Here is an 18577-nt window from a genome sequence, read left to right on the forward strand (position 1 = left end):
ATTAACCGATGGATGGTGGTCGAGCGTGACATGACCAGATAGGATTTCAGTAAGTAAGGTTGCGATTTTCAGTGTTTGCCCATTTTTTGATATATTCTAGAAGTCGTCGAATTAAGGTATACTGTAATTTTTTTATTTTATTTAAAAACCTATAAATTAGTAATTAAAAATAACAGTAGTGTCTCCATACATAATAGTATTTTTTATTAAATCCTCTTTATTAAGTGACTAAGAAAACTGTAAGACTAAGAAAAAATTATTGAATGTAGTCAGAAATATGGTCAAGAATAATATATATCTTCTTGTGTTGCAAACAGTGGCGTAGACTTCATACATGTACAATACCTAATCTTAATTTTGGACATAACTCATAAATGCGAAGGATATTTCCATTTTATGCCATCTTCCTTCTTTATGCATACCCTGGTCAAAAACCCTGTGCACGCCACTGGTTGCAAAGAACATGGAATATAAACAGGTTAAGTTCTTTCAAAACCATTTCGGCGTACTCAAAACCTTAACGGACTCTCCAAGGCACGGGACTAAATACAGGAAGAGTCCTAAGTCCTTCAAGACTTGTACTGAAAACCTCTTGAAAGAAAAACCCAATACTTATTCATTTTTATACGACCCTGGAATCGGCCGTGGGTCTAAAGATACGAAGTTAAACATATTAACCACTAAACCAATGAGATAATATCTTATGTATTCTATAGAATCTTAAAAATATATTAATTAATTTATACATTCAGTTTCCAATATCATAATAAAGAACAGAATTCTTCGGAATTGTAATTTCAAAACTCTACCATAGCAAGTTTTTTTTTAGAATTTGCATTTGGTGTTCTAAAAGTCGTTAACTAGACACAATGCATGATAATCGAACACTTGTAATATAATTTCAAACTTACCTCATAAAATTCAATATAAAACCCGGAAAGTCATAAAAAACATAACACATAACTATGTATAGTCATATTTCTTATTTATAAACCAGTTTTTTATCAGTAAGTTATTGATATTCCTACAATATTTTAACCCCTACACTTTTAAGTTACACTTATTAATATATAACAAAAACAATATAATAAATTCCCCGAAACTTGTCTTTATGTTATATTCACATAATAGAAACACGTCCGCGCGGGCCAAAGTTAAATTAAATACTGAAAAACATGCCCCGTACACGGTACACGTTCATTAGCAATGTAGAGTCCTTCACCACAACTAAATCAACATGGATATGATACATTGCGCGTGAAATAACAGAACTTCCTACGAATTACCATTAGATTTACGCTATGAAAGTCAAATTATGCTATTAAATATTTTGCTCGAACACATATGTCTAAGCTTATCACACTAAACAGTAAATACTGATAAGGGCAGAACTTTTAAAAGAATCTGCAAAGCTTTTTGTCCTAACATATTATAACTTCCAAATTAGATATACCATCCAACAGTAATAAAGAAATATATAGTTTAGGTTTAAATACTTTTTTATTTGTACGAGTAAAGAAACAGAAATTTAAGGCTATATTCCTGGAACATAGTGTCTCTAAAACTTATAATAATGTGCTAATGCAAAAGCAGAGAAATAAAATCATAGCATTTACATTATTTAATAATTTATTACATAGTATGATCATTAAGTAAATACATTGTTCTATAATTTGTATGTGTATCCGTAGTGACGTAATTCATTTGTTCGTATTTGTTTAACTGTATGTAATTTGTATAGTTGTTAATTATATATATTATTTTCATTGGTATTTATACATATGCACCAGCTACCTGCTCTTTTCTGCCTGTCTGTGTCTTTTACACAAGTTCTTGGCTGAAGACGACTCTATATAGCCACTAAATTATAAACGCTGTGTTGTGTTTTTCTGCTTTCTGTACCTATTGTAGTGTAAATGAATAACAAATATTACCAAGTCCAATTATTTTTGTGACCTAGCCTTACACCATTAATTGTTGACAGTGGCGTAATAGGTATATTATAAGAAGCATAGCGATGACTGGTCTTGAACATCAACGCCACTAAACGTAGGTTAAATAACGTTCATATGGGGTTTAACATCCCTATCCCTACTAATATTATAAATGTGAATGTTAGTTTGTTTGTTACGCTTTCACGCAAAAACTACAAAACCGATCATCACGAAACTTTGTACACATATTCCTGAAGGTATTAGAAGTAATATAGGATGCTTTTTATCCTGAAATTAAGCTCAGTTCTCTTGGGAGAGGGGACGAAAGTGTTTGACGATTTTACACCAGGCTTAGATATCCTAAATACACAGAGTGCTACCACATCTATGAGGCACATGTCTTTCGAAAAACAAAAACAAAAGCGGGCGAAGTCGCGGGCCACAGCTAGTTTACTATATTCTTAAGCGTTGATAGTCCAGTGGGCAGGACTACGACTTCACATTCGGGGGGCCGAGTTCGAATCCCAGCACGCAACTCTAACTTTTCTAAGATGTGTGCGTTTTAGTTTAGTTTTTAATATATCACTTACTTCAACGGTATAGGAAAACCTCGTGAGGAAACCTACCTGCCTGAGGGTTCTCCATAATGTTCTCAAAGGTGTGTTGAGTCCACAAATCCGTACTGGGCCGGCGTGGGCTACGGAGTTTGTGAGGAGAACCGTGCCGGTAATGGGTTTATATGATGATGCTGATGATGCTGACAAATTTATAATGTAGTTACGGATATAATCATAAAAAATTCAAATAATACGTGACGCAACTAAAATTTCGTATGTCAGAAATCCCACAATAGGCGCCCCGCGTCCACATCGAGTCATTTGACGTCAGTGCACTTAATGTTATTTATCGCCATCGGTTCTAACCAGTTATTAATGGATTCTGCGATGGGATTGTTTTGCAAAACATTAAGAGTCGGCGGCACGACGGCAGGAATAAAAAGTTCCGCTTACGCCTTTTCTTATTCAAATTCTACGTTGAGGCAAAAAGGAGGCATTTGGAATTAATGAAACGAAAATGAAAGATGGAAAGCGTTTATTCCGCTTCTCTTATACACCTTTCATATTTTTTTTTCAAAGTTGATTTTTGTTGTCTGACTATCTATAATTACGTATGATCACTTGGGTAGGTGGAATTTACAGAAATGTCGTATTCAGCTCGGATGGGCAGCGTGTCAATCATATTGTACACTCCGTGACATGACTGTCCTAAATCCCTCAGAGAACTAATCAAAGTGTTTTAGCAGTACGTATTGCCATTGCTGGAGGTCCATTTGCTCCGAAACGTGGTCGCTATATAAGGCCCTCACAAGCAGGCTCAGTCGCTCAGCGGGTGATGGAGTATCCCCGTATGGAATATCACCGTTAAAGCAAGTGATATTTTAATTACTTAAAACGCACATAACTTAAAAAAAGTTAGAGGTGCGTGCTGGGATTCGAACTCGGCCCCCCGAAAGTGAAGTCGTAGTCCTACCCACTGGACTATCACCGCTTAAGAATATAGTAAATGTTAAACCCCATATGAAAGTTACTTAACCTATGTTTAGTAGCGTTGATGTTGAACCAGTCCAGTCTTCGTCAGATCAGTAGTCATCGCTATGCTTCTTGCTGATGAGACTTTAATAAACTCAGGACGATGATGACAATTAAAGTCAGCGATTGCATCAGTCGATGCAACACTGAGGTAATATATATCTGATACTAACGCCACATTAAAATTGTTTACCCGAACCATTATCGCAGACGTGGGCAACGATAGTCGTTATCTATAACATTGTCGATGAAGCTGGTAGGAACCTGGTGGGGGTAGAAACCCCTTTGATGGATAAAAACATCCACCCTGTCTGAGAAAAGTTTTACATCCATCATTAGGATTACCCACAAAATTACATGTTTTATAAGTTATGGATAAAGCTAGCCTTAGGTTCTAATGACACATAATTTCACTTATAGGTAGGCACGATAACTTAATTTAATTCAAGAATTTAAATGACAGATTGATAACATGAAAATTAGGCTTATTTTGCTTTACACCGCGAAAAGCAAGAGAATCTGTATAGTGTAATTTATAATTCAATCTTTTTACTTCACACCGCACGTTTCGCTCCGACACCGGAGCATCCTCAGGAAATGTTGACTTCACAATGAGTAATTGTTAAGTGAAAAATTCGCAAAATGTGCTTTTTATGCTCTTTTTAAAAAAAGCTATAAAAGGCACTTATATCACTATCACTTACTACCAGGAGAGATGGCAGTCAAGGGCTAAACTGTAGTGGAAAAATAAAATACCCCTTATCGGTTTGTTCGTGACATCGTAAGGGAATACGAAATTACCTTGCAGAACAACTTTTTGGTAGGCTGGTAACTACCCTGTTACATTCCCTAACGGGTTAGCCCGCTACTATATAAGATTGCAGTCAAGGGCTAACTTGGAGTGGAATAAAAAACAACTAGCCACGACCGAAGCCTTCCACCAGGCAAGCTGACCTCACATTTGGCTATAGTAATTGACATGGCAAGCTTCCACCTTTTCGGGGTCGTAGGAATACGTGGTAGCCAAAGACCCACCCCAGGGGATATTACTAGCTACATCACTGAATATCGATAACACGCCAGTAACACACGTGTTTTGCGCGGCTTGTTAGGGCCACCGCAGGCGCATGGATCGGATCAATTTAGGGCGACTAAAAACCGTTTGACTCGCAGTTCTGAACTGGTATACTTTTTGAAGCGACTTTTTGTCACAGATGATATCTAACCGAAATCGACCAAATCCTATTACTAGATAACCATCTAGTAATAGGATTTGGTCGATGAACACATGTTGGTATACCGTTTAAACTAGGCTACATTTATTCAACATTAAAGAATGTCATGATTCTTCACGGTCGATATAGGTCAATGTGCATGAAAAAAAGTAATTTACTCTCAAACTTGTGAGCTTTTAATACCCGTTTTCACTAAACCAAAGAAACGCTTAAATGCCTAGTGATTATTTAGGTGTGGCTTGGAGAAAATAACGTTTCACCAACTCTTAAATAATGACTAACAACGTGAGGCGCCATCTAAAGTTACGACACCGATTTGCCGGCGCGTAATGTTTAAAGAACTTGCAAACTGGCATTTAACAGATGAAAAAAAAGTATTTTCTTAATAACCTAAAATCCATGTTAAAATATGAGAATACAAACACAAAATGAGAAAACTTGTGGCAAGAATCATAGACAAGGCTAAATGGGGTGTTACTTACTTAGGCATTATTTTCGAAGTCAGTGATAACGCACATATATCTATAGTTAATGCTGTACGTAAATAGATCAGTTTATAAGCCTTTTTGAAACATCAAGTCCGTCTGTTTGTAGTGAGTCTACCACTAAATTACTTATTGACAAGATTGTTTGGAAGAAGGCTCACAAGATGGATAATATAAAAAAAAAAAAAATAGTACGACATTAAACACAACGCTATCTTGCCCAAAGTAAGCGGAGCTTCTGTTATGGGTACTAGGATAATTAAATGTTTTCTGAATAATATACATAAATACTTATAATATACAGATAAACACCCAGACACTGAAAAACATTCATGTTAATCACACAAACATATTCCAGTTGTGGGAATCGAACCCACAGCCTTAGACTCAGAAAGCAGGGTCGCTACCCATTGCGCTTATCGGCCGTCCATAGACAAGCTATTGAAGCTTTTACATTTACTCGTTGCATTTGGCAAACGTTTTATCGAGAGTGACTATCGAATTTATCGTAAAATACTGATACATAAAAATGCCGATTTACTGACGTGTGTTTGTTTTTTTTTTTTTGATTTCGTAATGGTATTTTATTAAGCTTCATATCTGTCCATTCATATTGAAATGAGTTTTAAATTGACTAGCACTTGGTGAGAAAAATCCCTATTCAAATTATAAATGAAAAGGTTTTCTTTTTTATAGATTGATCTTGTTATGGGCTGAGCTCCTCATATAGAAACTATATTTATACTACAGAAAAGAGCTGGGCGATCGATATATAAACTTGGATCACGCGAAACCCTTCGTGCCAAATTAAAAAAAATAGGTATCCTCGCAATATATTTATAATAATATAATCTTTATTAAACAAAACATAAATAATTATAAACAAAAAGTCGATATAAACAGTCGACTAACTAAAAACGGGCATAAATTAGTGATATCTGCATATCGTCTGAGAAAAGTACAGAAATCCTTTGTGGGGATGGGTATATGCTTTTATAACATGATACCGAAGGTAATATAAGATCTACCTTTACCTAAGTTTAAACATTATATTAAAATACATTTAACAAATCGTGGTTACTACACGATTGATGAATTCCTTAACGACACGGCTGCTTAGAAGCAGGCCCCGGATGAGCTCTGTCACAGGAAGATCCACTACTACTTGTATTTGTTGCTTTGTCCTTCTTTCACGCAGCAACGAATTTAGGCCGACTACAGATTAACCCTTGACTGCAATCTCAATTCTCACCTGGTGATGATGCAGTCTAGGATGGTAGCAGGCTTACGCGTTAGGCAGTATGGAGTCATACCCCTAATCGGTTTCTACGCGACATCGCACCGGAACGCTAAATCGCTTAGCGGCACGTCTTTGTCAGATTTAAAAACTCGGGTTTTTCTCTATTGGATTTCGGAGTGAATTCCGCTAAATTAAACACATAAAGTTATACGAAGTTCGTAATTAATTCGAACTGTGCTAAATTCTGTGTGAGTTTTAATAAAAAGTCTACATTTTTTTAGTTAATTACTCTGAATAATGAAAAGTAGAGTTAAGTAGGAAGGAATGAATGGATATGGTGCAAAACACGTTTGAAAGCGTATTTCTGAAATCTAATACCAGACTGAGATGGCTATGGGCTTCTTCTGAGACCTGTCTGTACTCTGTTACATTTACATTAGGAAACCTACAGTTTTCTGTATTATTTCTCTCGTTCGACTTACCTGGTGCCGTGGTGAGTCCGCCCTGGTCCGGGTTTCATACCAATATGTAATCGGGCAATTTTCTTATTTATAATTTTAGAATTTTGTCTCTTCCGTTCTGGGATTTTACCGTGGATATTTACCACCACCAACCTAAGGAATACATGTAAACTTGACGTTAGGTCTCGAACGGAATATCACAAACACTTGCCGCCAAAATATTTAGCGAATAAATCATTAGTTTTATAAATAATAAATGTACGACAATACAACATCGCCCTCTGGCCCCAAAGTAAGCGTAGTTTGTGTTATGGGTACTAAGAGATTGAATATTTTTATGAATAATATACATGAATACTCAGACACTGAAAAACATTCATGTTCATTACACAAACATTTTCCAGTTGTGGGAATCGAACCCACGGCTTTGACTCAGAAAGCAGGGTCGCTGCGCACACAAAAATAATACTTATAACCCATAACGGGCGGCCCATCGGCTTAGACTCTCACTGACATTCACCATTTCCCACTAAGTCAGCCGTTCAACCACGACAACCAATCGTCATATACAAGACGCATAATTTCACATCGTCGTTTGTTCTTAATGCCAATTTTGTATAGAGAAGGCATATCGCCACTGGTAAAAGTTACTAAATCCCAAGTGAGTTTAGAGTCAATTCGTTAATCTAACTGTATTATATATATATATATATATAATAAAACTATAGAGATATTTTGTTCGCCTGCTTACGCTTTTACTTCGTTTACAAGGCTCCTTAGCCTTAGGATTGTTAATAAACCATAATTTTCCTCAAGATAAGCTTAGAAATAATAAAAATTAGTTAAGAGGGTACACAGTAAAAAAGATAACAAAAAATAGTTTAAGTAATTTGCATGGAAACGTAGATAAATCTGTCAAATGTACAAAATACTGATTGTCTGGGATTGGTAACTTTTATGACTATAAAAAGATATTAAGCTAAAAGAAATTTGTATGGGAAAAGAGAGAAATATGTGGAATAAAGTAAATACCTACCTACAGTAGGTACAGTGGTTTAGAGGTTGTTAGAGTTTATTTAGTGTACGCAGAGACAATTGCCTAAACGCTGTTTAACATAACACACGAAATAAAATGACTTATATCATAAGAAAATATTATCCTTTCGCCTTCTATCTTTTCCATTTGCAACTGGATATGTTTGCCTGACGGAAGAAATGCTTACAAAGACGCATTTACTAAAACTATGGCCGTCATTTGTCTAAGACAAAACTTAAGCCATAACTTACACTATCTGAGAATTCCGCGTGGTTTTTAAAGTAACGAAACGTACTTTGTGCGATCATCCATGAAATAATGTATTCAAGGAAGGTATAAAGTTAAGTAGCTATTCTTGTCTAGAACAGCGTGGGTGTCTACAGGTATAATAATATTATTTGACTCATAAGGTTCAAGAGCGTAGCCATACTCTAAGTTGTGAACGGATGGACAGCAGACAAACAGTCAGACAAAAGTCCAAAAAGAAATTTGGATATGAAAGTAGATAAAGAAGAGAAGAGTTTATTTAGTGTACACAGATACAATCAAAGTCCACTTTCAAGGGACTTAACAATTCACGATTGCTAAGTCACTTGAAAACATAATAACCAAATGAGTTATTCAAATACTTTCCTCGATTGTTAAGAAATTGGGTCAAGTACCTCCTTTATAAGTACAAACCTAGGAAGCAACAACTCCGTTTATATTCTCGCACTCGTGCGACATTTTTTCCAAAACCCCTTGCACATAATACACTCATACCTTTATTGCATACTGGACTATCTCGGGGTTTTCTCAAACAAACTTAAATTTGACGTCTTGGTAATAATTGAAGTCAACGAGTCGTTGCCAAGCTAAGTAAAAACACGCGGCCACATATATCGCAGCGGAGGGTTAAACGAATACCAAATGTCACAAAAATTATTACTTTGATTTACTCGCCAACCATGTAGTTAACAGATATATTTTAACCTTGCTTAGAACTAAAAGACACAATGTCCAGACCGATGTGAGACAAAATTGCCAAAGGCAGAAGCAGCCATTCTATTTCATTAAATTCTGGTGAGGTCATCCTAACGGATAAACATTATCCACGCCGGACTCGAAACTAAGACCTCCCGCCTTGCAAGGTAACACAAACTTGTTTAACGAACTATCATACGTAGTTTTCTTTAAAAAAACTCTTGCGCTGTAAAGGAATGCAGTCATAATGACGTCAGTAACCCAAATGCATTAAAATCTGCCATCGGTGATCAGCCACTTGTCCGTAAACACGCTTAGCTGTTAAAGAATACATAAAAGCCAAATGAGAATATCAATTAATCCCGTTCCCCAATTACTACGAAATTGGGTCAAGTACTTCCCTTTGCAGACTCCTTGGAAGCCGCAACTCCGTTTTATGCTTGCGCTCGTGCGACAGTTTGTCATAAGACGTATTTCAGTATTGAATAATGGAGCAGTTCTTGCAAAACCTTTTGAGTTTCTTTAACAAAAAACCCTCGAGGTTTTCTTTTCGATGGATGACTTTAACGAGTTATTAGTTGTTAGTTGTATTATCAACCCGAAAGCGAAGCCGCCGAAGCGAAAAATTAAATTGAGTAGTTAATTAATCAACAGCAATTAGATATGCTATCGGTGACCAGTCATTTGTCTGTAAGCATACTTCAAATGCCATTTGGGACGGCAGATCTAAATACAGTTATCACCACCCCTTCTCTTCGACGAGGCGACTTAGGGAATATAACAGGGAACGGGCTTTTACTACTATCTACTATGATCTATAATACTATTATCTACCGCGATCATCAACGTTTTGATGTTTTGTTATTTCTTGTTTTCGCTTTTAATTTGTGCAATAAAGACTTTATCTATCTATCTGTCTGCCCAGCGTGGTGCGGCTGTGGATTAAAGGCTTATGATGATGACGATACTTTAAATCGTCGTACGTTCCGTACATGTGATAATTAATATTCTTGGCGAAATAGTATTTAAACACAAGCTAATTTTTTTTTAACTTAACTTACAAATTGAAGCAGCGAGATTTGTCTATGCAGAATAAGTTCTGTTTGGAATAATTGAATAAACAGGAAGTCATTTAACCAGTCAGCTATTATTTGTTGTTTTGTTTATATTTTAACTTTGTTTTTTATTTTATTTTTTCTACAATTTTATTTACTCACTTACTTGTTTACTTTGAACTGTCAATCAGTACTGTTTGGGTTAGTTTTAGTTTTATTTGTTCTCTTTTACAGTTTATTTGGATTTTTTTTTTTTATTAAAATTTACTCTAGTTATAGTAATAAGGCAACGGGCGTCGCGGTTGTTTGCTTAGTTTGATCCTGGTGCAGACTGAAAATCTGCGCTGAGCATTGTTGCTAATGCACAGCACAAGGCTGAGTTTGCGGCCATTTGCCATATTGTTAATATTAATTGATAATCATTTAGATAATAATCTTGTATTAACAATAGTGTATGGCAATAAAGGATTTTTATTATTATTATTAAATATGTTGACGAATAAACAAAAGTCAAATGAGGATATCAATTAATCCCGTTACCGAATCACTTTGTACAATTAGGTCAAGTACTTCCTTTTATAATTACAAACTCATTTTAGTTCGTAACTAAAGTCACAAATCTGTTTTTAGACTCGCGCTCCAGTTTAGCAAAATTCGCCTTTCATTCTTGGATAATGCATTCTAAACCTGTCAGCTATCACGGAGGTCTCTTTTATATAAACTGTTCAAGATAGTTCGACGCACTTAATTCATTTGTTTCGTAATCGGAAACTTCGAACATATAACAACATATAGACATTAAAAAAAGGGTATATCCAGTAGATTTAAGCTTCGTTCGCTCAGGTTGCCTTTAAAAGATCACTCTTAGTGATAAGGCCTTTGCACCCTAGCACTAAGTACTATTACTGTATTCTTTGTATTTTTTTTATTGTGTTGTGTTGCAATAAATTGTTTCTATTCTATTCTATTTACATCCGAAATCAATACCTGATACCGGTTTTTTTTTTTATAGTAACAATTGACGAACCAAGCATGGCACACCTGATGGTAGGTGAAAAACGATCGCTTATAAACGGAGCAACTCTTCGCAGGGCATGCAAGGAACTAGTTCCGCAACCTGAGGCATAGGCTTCAACACTGCTTGGCAGCAGAAATCAGCATGGTGGTTATTAGAACCATCCTTGTCTAAAAAATAAATAATAAATAAATATACTACGACAATACACACATCGCCATCTAGACCCAAAGTAAGCGTAGCTTGTGCTATGGGTACTAAGATAACTAATGAATACTTTTATGAATAATATACCTACATAAATACTTATAACATATAGATAAACACCCAGACACTGAAAATCATTTATGTTCATCACACAAACATTGTCCAGTTGTGGGAATCGAACCCACGGCCTTGGAATCAGAGAGCGTGGTCGCTGCCCACTGCGCCAATCGATTATTAATATTTTTTAATTGTGTATTAATTATAACTTTTAAGTTTTCAGTATCTTGGAGTAGCTTCTGATGAACATGATATCTAATGGCGCAAGAGATTACATTTTCATGATCAACCTTCTGCTAACCGATTTGTAAATTGAAATCGTGATTGGAGTTATGTTAATCTGTCAGATTAAAGTTATTTTAAAAAACTTTCATCAAAAAAAATTTAATAACTTCGTTGTAAAGTCAACATCTCCCAGAGGATGGTCCGGTGTCGAAGCGAAACGTGTGTAGAGGTTACATTGCCGAAGATTTTTTTGGTGTGGATTATAAAGATTGAAGAAATAAGAAATTACACCATACAGATTCTCCTGCTTTTCGCGGAATGTAGCAAATTAACTTTATTTTCACACATAGTAACGCCTGCATCACATACAAGTTCTGAAACTCGTTTGTTGAAAGTAGATATCAAATACCGTCGAAGTAAAATGGGCCTAACACTGCTTGTTTTAGAATTGCAAATCGGTTACTACGGACTTCTATTTTACAAACGTTCTGCCTAATTGAAGAATTCAAGGCAAATATGACCTTTAACACGTAGGAATAAGATACACTTTACTCTGATTTTCAAGTATTTCAATACTCGAAAATGACTCCTCGATTGCGAGTCAGCAAATCTTGTACTAAAGACAATAAATGAAGAAAACTTTATCTACTTTTGATGATAACAAGATACATAACCGAATATAATTTTATGTTTCAGTAAAATACAATTAGTTACTTACAAAGAAAAGAGATGGAAAACTTCTCGTCTCTGACTTTTCTTTTCAAAAGCTGAATAATAAAATTGTCTGGATTTCATTACCTACTTGAACTTTGGAGACTTTGAATGTAATTTACCTTTTAAATTTCAATTTAAACTCTTTCTTTCAAGCTAGGGTCATTAAGTCACAGAATTGAACGCAGACCAATAATGGTGCCATCAGCTTAATGAAGGTACCTTCTTTCTCTGTATCTCGATAAGCTAACACTAGTACGAGTGAGACATTCGGAATCCTAAAGCTCACCCAGTTACCGACTTGGGAGAACGTTGCACTGTAATTGTCCCGGAGCTTGGTCATGCATACACTACAAAGCCGCTGGCCACAACTAATAAACAACGCCACCGGCATATTTTCTGTAATTTTTGTACATTTGTATGTACTCACCGCCCTTGTTTAGCACTACAATTCGTCAAAACAAACAAATAAAAATGCATAAAAAATAATGTGTGAGCCGTCACGGGACGCCTGGCAGATGTGAAACATCGAAATTGTTTTCTGTAAGTTATTGCAGATATTGCATAATCAAAAGATAACGCATTACAAATTTGTTCCCCCAATAAAAAAAAATACAACCAAATGGATAACCACTCCTTTTTGTAAGTCGTTTAATAATTACTGTTTTATTACAAAATTAATATTCATTTTTATTGTTACATACGAAATATAAAAATTCAATCATATAGCGTGGCGTAGCGTCGCCACGGCCTGTGTCGCCACGCCAACAATAAGGTTTACCCTCCGCCTGAAGATGTTTCACATCAAAAAGTGTGTGTACACTAATACACACACGTAAGAGGTGAAACTTCTTTGTGACATATTTTTTTTTCATTTCATTATTACAAATAATTGACGTTTACTAAATTAACAGTAGTTTTAATTAATAATTGCTTGTTTTAATAAAATTACTATAATTTATATTTACAATCAAATACTGAGGTTACCCTGAAATGACTTAAAAAACCTAACAATCAAATTGTTGTCCACTAATATTGAAAAGAAAACAAGGTAAATAAGCCATAAAAATCGACTTCCTTATTTATTTTAGATTCTATTCAAAACAAAGCAAAATGCCAACAGCACGCGATGTTCCCAGGCGGTCACCCATCCAAGTACTGACCGCGCCCGATGTTGCTTAACTTCGGTGATCGGACGAGAACCGGTGTATACAACATGGTATGGCCGTTGGCGACAGGTTCATTGAATTACACAATCAGAATACGACAATCAGTCAGATAATATAATAAATACCCGTCAATAATTAGTTTTTTTTTTTTTTTTTAAATATACTACGACAATACACACATCGCCACCTAGCCCCAAAGTAAGCGTAGCTTGTGTTATGGGTACTAAGATGACTGATGAATATTTTTATGAATTATATATACATAAATACTTAGAAAATACATATAAACACCCAGACACTGAAAAACACTTAATGCTCTTCACACAAACATTTTCCAGTTGTGGGAATCGAACCCACGGCCTTGGACTCAGAAAGCAGGGTCGCTGCCCACTGCGCCAGTCGGCCGTCAAAAGTTAAACGTGGAAGTCTCATTTAAAGATTCAAATCGAAAAAAAATCAAAATTACTACGTTCCATACTGAAATAGAATCCAGTCATATCATGATCTCAAGAGATTTATGCTAAACCGATTCGGCACCAATGAGTCATAAATTAAAATGCAGCACCATTTTAAAACACACCTAAGGCAAAGATGTTTATGCATGCCTCAGTTTCGTTATCCCTAACAGTAGGAACGTAGAGTCACAGTGCAATATTAGTATAACTCCTACTTAACAGGGTCGTTAAACTAAACCCCCGTACGTAGTTAGGAAACGAAGTTGCCATGTTAGACAATAGTTAAAGTTTATCCTTGAGACTGGACAAGCCAATGTGCCTTTACCTTTGCCCATCTATGTAATGCTGCAGGGGTATAGGCATTAGGGTTGTCAAAAAACTAACTAGCCTTGCTGTTTGTCCTTCCTTAACGCCAAACTAAGCAACCTATTAACTTGACGTTTGGCCTGGAGTTGTATGGAGAAGGACAGAGAGTACCATAGGCTAATTTATGAATGAGGTCTGCGAATAAACTATAATGACCACGGATGAAACACGCAGGCAAAAGCTAGTGTTTGAATTATGTTGAAGTGTCTTTTTTGTATTTACCCATCTATGGAACACGACACGGCATTAGGGTAGTGAAGTAAACTTATCGTATCTTACAGCTGGCTAATTAAACAAAATAAGTTCCATATGGAAATGAAATAGACCGGGTATTCACTAACATTTCGCAAATGATAGCCGAGACCCAGACATTGGGTCTGATTTTGTGGTGAATTTGAAACGTTTATATCAGTTTTCAAAGCCAAAAAAAATTGACAACCCTAACTAATTGTAAGGATTTGACATCACAAGTATGTCTGTACCAGAGATCTGAGTAACTTTTTTAAATGGTAGACGTTTAGTTACAGAAATAATATCCGTACTTTTAGGACGTCAATGCCACATATACTTTCATTTTAAGATAATATTGTTTTAAGCGATGGCAGTAAGGCCTCTTGCCTTTTGGTGATATTAATTGCTTAAAACGCACGTAACTTCAAAAGGTTAGAAGGTAAGTGCCAGGAATCGAACTCGGTTGCAACGAAAGGGAACCAAAAGCCTTACCTACTGGGCTACCACCGTTTTTTAATTATTTAAATTTATCGCCGGTGGCACAGCTAGTAAATATAATATTAGGTAAATACATAAAAGCTTAAAAAGGCTATATCACTTGTTTGTCGGATCTCGGCGAGCTCGTTAAGGATTTGTGTTAAATTCATTCCGGCCTGCTGACTCAGATGATTGGATGACTTATTTTTTACGATCATATCGGACACTGATTGAAAATAATATGTTTGTTTTCGATATTATAACTGTTTACGTAGAAAATTGGATATAAAGTGGTTTTCAAATAAACATTAAATTACGAATTAATAATTGAAGTGGTCACACAGTTTGATCCCTCTTTGTATTCGGAGTTATGTGCGTTTTTGATTTAAGCAATTAAATATCACTTTGTTTAAGAAGGAAAACATCTTGAATCAGAATGACTGAGAGTTCTCCATAATATTCTCAAGAGCGTGCGAAGTGTACCTATTCGCGTGGTGGTCTAGGGACTAGGACTTAAACACTTCTCATTTTAAGAGAACACCCGAGCCCTGTATTCGGCAACTAACGGGTTGATGGTGATGACGATGAATTGAATTTCGTTTAAAACGCCTACTCAGTCCATGGGTCATACGTTCTTACTTTGTCTAATTATGTAAACAATTTATTCAATAGGTACTTTATAAGGTGAAGTATGTATTAAAAATAAACCCATCTTAGTTTACGATAAAAATCTCTTTTGTATACTTTCCAAAATGAAGACTCTTTTTTTTTATAAAAACAAGTGTGCTTTACAAAAAAATGTCATAGAAAATATTTATTTCTTGCTTTGTACTCTGTACCACAGTCTAAAACACTTATCACTTAGGATTGTTTTTTTTAAACAGTATATTAACAGTATATTTGTTAGCCTCATAAGAGGGCCTCATAAGAGAGCCTCATAGCCTAGATTAACTTAGCTGCGATGGAGTACGTTACGTACGTACGTTATCAAATCAGAAATGAGGAGATCCGTAGAAGACTAAGAGGTACCGATAGCTAAACGAGTCGCGGAACGAGTCACGGAACTGAAGTTAAGCGAGTCGCGGAACTGAAGTATCAATGGGCTGGGCACGTAACAGATGGATGTTGGGGTCACAAGGTGCTTGAAATGCAGCGTTGGTTGACTTCCAACGAGGTGGGCAGAGATCGGCTGGGAGCCAATGGATACAAGCGGTCTAGGACTGTTGTTTCTTAAACTCTCTACAAAAAAATCTTGCCAAGCTTTGAAGGGCAATCCGTTGAAATGTTAATGATGATAGTTTTAAGCTTGTTCTACTACGGATCGCGAAGAGCTAGGTACATCCGTGTTGGTGTTTCCGTGTCGCGTCAAAAATGGGTATGCCCTTGACTGCAATCTCACCTGGTGGTATTTGATGATGCAGTCTAAGATAGCGGGCTAACCTGTTAAAGAGTATGGTAGTCATACCCCCTTATCGGTTTCTACACGACATTGCACAGGAACGCTAAATCGCTTTGCGGCACGTCTTTGTCGGTAGGGTGGTAACTAGCCACGGCCAAAGCCTCCCACCAGGCCAGACCGGAGAAAAATCATAAATAATAAATTCCCAAATTTTCCCTGACGGGAATCGAACCCGGGGTTTCCTACTTAAATTCACAGCGCTCACCGTTGCCAGCTCTACCACCGATTTGGCAGAAGATTCTTCAGAGAAGAAGCCGGCAAGAAACTCAGCAGTTGCTTTTTACTAACATCAACAATTTATATTTCAACATTTATTTTTTCTATCTCGCGAGAGATAGAAAAATTAATGTTGAAATAGAAAACCAACCTTTTGTCTATAAATTTGTCCACGAGGAAAAAACACTTGATTCTATTTTTATATTATATCTGGTGCGTGACTAGGCCTTTAATTTTAATTAACTTGTATCATTATTGGAAACTCTTATAGTAAATTGATTAGGTCATAATATTACGAGGCACTTTGTGAATGAATCAAATTGTTATGAATGAAATTCCACTGGGCATTGCCTCCGTTGGAATACGTAAGCATAAGATATTATGTATACACGCGCTGTGTTTGTGTCCTCTCTGCTATACACTGTAGTCTGCATGCGTGTGTGTTCTATAGGTTTATGGTATGTAAACAACTTAACCATATTGCTTTCCTGTTGAAGGAGGAAAATATGTCTGCAACGTACCTAGCTAAGAAATTAATTCAATTTTAGGGTTCCTCATAATCAGAGAACCCTTAAAAGAACTCTGTTGCTGTCTGTATATCCGTCCGTCCATCGAGTACCAAGATTCTGTTGTGGGCTGGCTTTGGGCTTTTTGTTAACGACTTCATCATCATCATCATATCAATCCATAACCTGTCGGCATGGGACAGGAGTCAGGACGCGGATCTTCTACCACACTGAGAAGGAATTGAGGCCGTAGTCCACCATGCGGATTGGTGGAATCCACACACCTTTGAGAACGTTATGGAGAACTCTAAGGTATGCAGGTTTCCTCACGATGTTTTCCTCCAACGTTGAAGCAAGTGACAGGGTAAATTTAAATAGCACATCGCCACGCTACTTTTGCGCGCCGATTTCGATCAATAAAGAAAACTTTTCCGAGCTAGTACTAAATATGTTTTTTTTGTTTAGCATTGTATTTTACGGGTGATCTTGCATTTTTGCAATTTGTTTTATTGTCGTTATTCGTTTTTAAACGTTTTAAGAATAGGTACTGTACCTGTTGTGTAACAGTTGTGTACAATTTAATGTAATCAGGTACTTTTAGTGGTGAGATCGAAATCTTGATTAACAAGTAATTTTCCGTCCGTAAATGGAATATTTATTCCATTAGCAAGCCAAATGGCCAATTAGTATTCTGAAGCAGCAAGTAGAGCTAAGTCAGAAAACTTTGCCTCACTTTTCGCATCTGCAAGTTTTATACGTACATAATGACTAGCCTTCTTTAGAAACAAGTAGTTTTGCTTTCAATAATTTATATGATAGCGTCTAGGCCTGATAAAAAAATATCGGAATATTTTAGAGACCCCTATATTTTAAACGTCGATATGAAATATAAATTTTTGAAAGCATATAAAATCTTTTTTCACAGTTGCCTTTAAATGCAGAACCGTATTAAATGCATTTATGAAATGTAACAAGTCACGGATACAACAAAACTTGTAGCTGCCGATATTTTTCATTTATAGTATACCTACTTAGATTCATTTAACACGAAAATCGTAGCTATGCATCGATATCTTCAACTCTGCCATTCCTACACGCATCGCACGAGAATCAATTACTATGTTATATAATATAGATTAAATTAAAGCAATCTAAAGTCAATATGGCGGCCACTAAAGGTTTTGAATGCCAAACAGGAAACCAATCAATATAAATCGTTGACAATCATAATAAACGGGTTTCTGAAACAATTTAATATGCAGGCAGGTAAAGCTACAAAGCATCGAAGTTAGTTATAAAGTTTGTCCTTTGTTGAGGTCTACAAACTTAACAGCGTTAAGCGTTTGTATCCTCTTTGTGTGTTTTGCTGTTGTGGTTTTTTCGTTCGCGGATTTAAGATCATACAGTAAAGCTGCATTAATTTCAAATAAACAGCTGCCAATACCATTGGAAAATACATTTCTTCCCACATCCCATAAAATACTA

The 18577-nt window shown here is 36.0% G+C and overlaps 1 protein-coding gene and 1 non-coding gene across 2 annotated transcripts in view; both read right to left on the reverse strand.

Moving 5' to 3' along the window:
* LOC120637675 (adenylyl cyclase 78C-like) overlaps positions 1-18577 on the reverse strand; it is a 137553-nt gene that overhangs the window by 91346 nt on the left and 27630 nt on the right. The gene's annotated exons all lie outside the window — the stretch shown is intronic.
* Positions 13328-13446, reverse strand: LOC120623552. Its single transcript, XR_005658711.1, has one exon. It is a non-coding gene; the product is annotated as a 5S ribosomal RNA (ribosomal RNA).

This window comes from Pararge aegeria, chromosome 4, assembly GCF_905163445.1.
Source record: "Pararge aegeria chromosome 4, ilParAegt1.1, whole genome shotgun sequence".
NCBI classification, from domain to species: domain Eukaryota; kingdom Metazoa; phylum Arthropoda; class Insecta; order Lepidoptera; family Nymphalidae; genus Pararge; species Pararge aegeria.